This window comes from Cebus imitator, unplaced genomic scaffold, assembly GCF_001604975.1.
Source record: "Cebus imitator isolate Cc_AM_T3 unplaced genomic scaffold, Cebus_imitator-1.0 Scaffold434, whole genome shotgun sequence".
NCBI classification, from domain to species: domain Eukaryota; kingdom Metazoa; phylum Chordata; class Mammalia; order Primates; family Cebidae; genus Cebus; species Cebus imitator.
Window position 1 is genome coordinate 29,151 of NW_016107749.1, and position 2,871 is coordinate 32,021.

Consider the following 2,871-nt stretch of genomic DNA (forward strand, 5'->3'; position numbering starts at 1 on the left):
AATATTTGAAGCATAGATATTTCTGATTTATTTGCAAATTATTAACCTTGCAAGTACAAAAAAAATGCAGTGATTTTAAGGTTATCCCTGGAAGAAGGACAACCTGACTTCCTTGCATGATAATATCTGCTAATGTCATAATCATTACCATTTTTACATATTACCTGTTCATTTTTACTTCATATGATTAAATTGATTCACTTACCGCACTTACATAGATGTATTTCAATATAAAATTTGTATAATACCACTTAAATGGAAAACTAGTACCACTTTACATGAATAGAAGGCAATCAAAATAAGTACAACACAATTCTTTTTTGGCAGAGCTAGCTGAGGTTTTATTTTGGACACACAAAAAAAGCAATTGAATTGTCATCCAGCAGGAGGAGCAGATCAAGACCCTCAACAAGAAGTTTGCCTCCTTCATCGACAAAGTACAGTTCCTGGAGCAGCAGAACAAGACGCTGGAGACCAAGTGGAGCCTCCTGCAGCAGCAGGAGATGGCTCAGAGCAACATGGACAACCTATTCGACAGCTACATCAACAACCTTAGGCAGCAGCTGGAGACTCTGGGCCAGGAGAAGCTGAAGCTGGAGGCAGAGGCGGAGCTTGGCAACATGCAGGGGCTGGTGGAGGACTTCAAGAACAAGGATGAGGATGACAGCAATAAGCGTACAGAGATGGAGAATGAATTTGTCCTCATCAAGAAGGATGTGGATGACGCTTATATGAATGAGGTGGAGCTGGAGTCTCTCCTGGAAGACCTGACTGACGAGATTCAACTTCTTCAGGCAGCTGTAGGAAGAGGAGATCCGGGAGCTGTAATCCTAGATCTCTGACACATCTGCGATGCTGTCCATGGACAATAGCTGCTCCCCTGACATGGACAGCCTCATCGCTGAGGTCAAGACACAGTACGAGGAGATCACCAACTGCAGCCGGGCTGAGGCTGAGAGCATGGACCAGATCAAGTATGAGGAGCTGCAGACACTGGCTGGGAAGCACGAGGATGACCTTCGGCGTACAGAGACTGAGATCTCCGAGATGAACCAGAACATCAGCTGGCTCCAGGCTGATATTGAGGGTCTCACAGGCTAGAGGGCTTCCCTGAAGGCTGCCATCACAGACGCTGAGCAGGGTGGAGAGCTGGCCATTAAGGATGCCAACGCCAAGCAGTCCGAGCTAGAGGCTGCCCTGCAGCGGGCCAAGCAGGACGCGGCGCGGCAGCTGCGTGAGTACCAGAAGCTGATGAACGTCGAGTACAGTGAAATTGTAGAATGTCACTAAATACTGAGAATGGTGACCTGACAAATGCCCTGACCCTGTGGACAGCTCTGTCTTTTGCCAGAAGGGAAATCAGCAAGTGTCCAAAAGGTGTTAAAGACATGTTAGCAGCCCATCTGAGATTTTCTCCTTGTTATGTTTGGAGGGATTAAAAGAAAATTGGAAAAAGGGATCAATTTCTCACCAAGTATTTCATTGTTATTTAATGCTGCCTCTGCGCGCAACCACAAATTATCTCCTTTGCGCAAAATGTACTGCCCTTACCACTCTTTGAGAAACACTATTTTAACCAAATCTCAATTGATAGCTGAGCAAATCGAAGCCTGGAGAGGTAATGGTATTCTCCTAAGGCTTCCTGATTTCCAGCCTGCTCAACTCCCCGGTATTCAATAATATTTTATTACTTTCATTGGATTTATTTTGTGATTACCTTCTAATTAAGGCGAGTAATTCTGGTTTTTATAATTTATGGTAATGATATCAAGTTTCCTTTTTAAATAAGCTTTGGTTGCTTTTAAACCATCCCATTGTTGAGACCAACAAAATAAGGCCCTTAGTGATGCCAATGGGCCTGTGTTCCCACCACTGATATGGGAGAGGTAAAGAAAGGCAGGGTCCCTGGCAAAGGCTTCACCCTTGGGCCTGTACCCATGGACCTAGGTGAGGACAAACACTCCTGTTTTCACCCCCAAATGTTGCATTTTCCAAGACCACTCTGTACTGCCACACCCCCCATCCTGTGCCTAGAGAAACCCCAAGACCCCAGTAGGCACAGACACAAATAGCTGGACGTCAAAAGCAACACACGGGCAGACAGCGGTAGACGCCAGCAGGCCACCTACGTCGGGACAACGCAGAATTCAGTTGGGGGCAGTTGGAGGACAGTCCAGCCGCTGGGTGTCCCAACTCCAGAGGAAGACCACTTTCCACTCTATCCCCTTCTGGCTCCCCATCCATCTGCTGAGAGCTACCTTCACTCAATAAAACCTTGCACCCATCATCCAAGCCCACCTGTGATCTGATTTTTCCAGCACACCGGGGCAAGAACCCAGGATACAGAAAGCCCTCTGTCCTTGTGATAAGGCAGAGTCTAATTGAGCTGATTAACATAAGCCACCTGTGGACGGCTAAGCTGAAAGAGCACACTGTAACATATGCCCACTCGGGCTTCGGGAGCTATAAACACTCCACACTAGATGCTACTGTGGGGTGTGAGCCCACGCTCCCCACCACCCACCCGTCTGCATGCTCCCTCTAGGGGTTTAAGCTGTGGGGCACGCAAGAATCAAGCCACATCCCCATTGAACACCCTGTGAGGGGATAAGGGAACTTTTCCAGTTTTACCACTACCACCTTACCCCCAAGCAAAGGCAGACCCAGGGATTTATACCATCCTCTACTGCCCCATGCTGGAATCCCTAGATATGCCCCATGATTCTGGTCCTTCCCTCCCCAAGCCTAGAGGGAAAAAGAGAAGCTAGGATGCAGTGATTTATCCAAAGCAGAGTTTCTCAATCTCAGCACTATTGACCTTTGGGACGAGCTAATCTAGGCTGCTCTGTAGACATGGAGCAGCATCCCTGG

At 47.4% G+C, this 2,871-nt stretch overlaps 1 pseudogene; it reads left to right on the forward strand.

Annotated features, from left to right (window-relative positions):
- The first annotated feature begins 371 nt into the window (after positions 1–371).
- On the forward strand, positions 372–1,452 carry LOC108290401 (annotated as a pseudogene).
- The last annotated feature ends 1,419 nt before the right edge of the window (positions 1,453–2,871 follow it).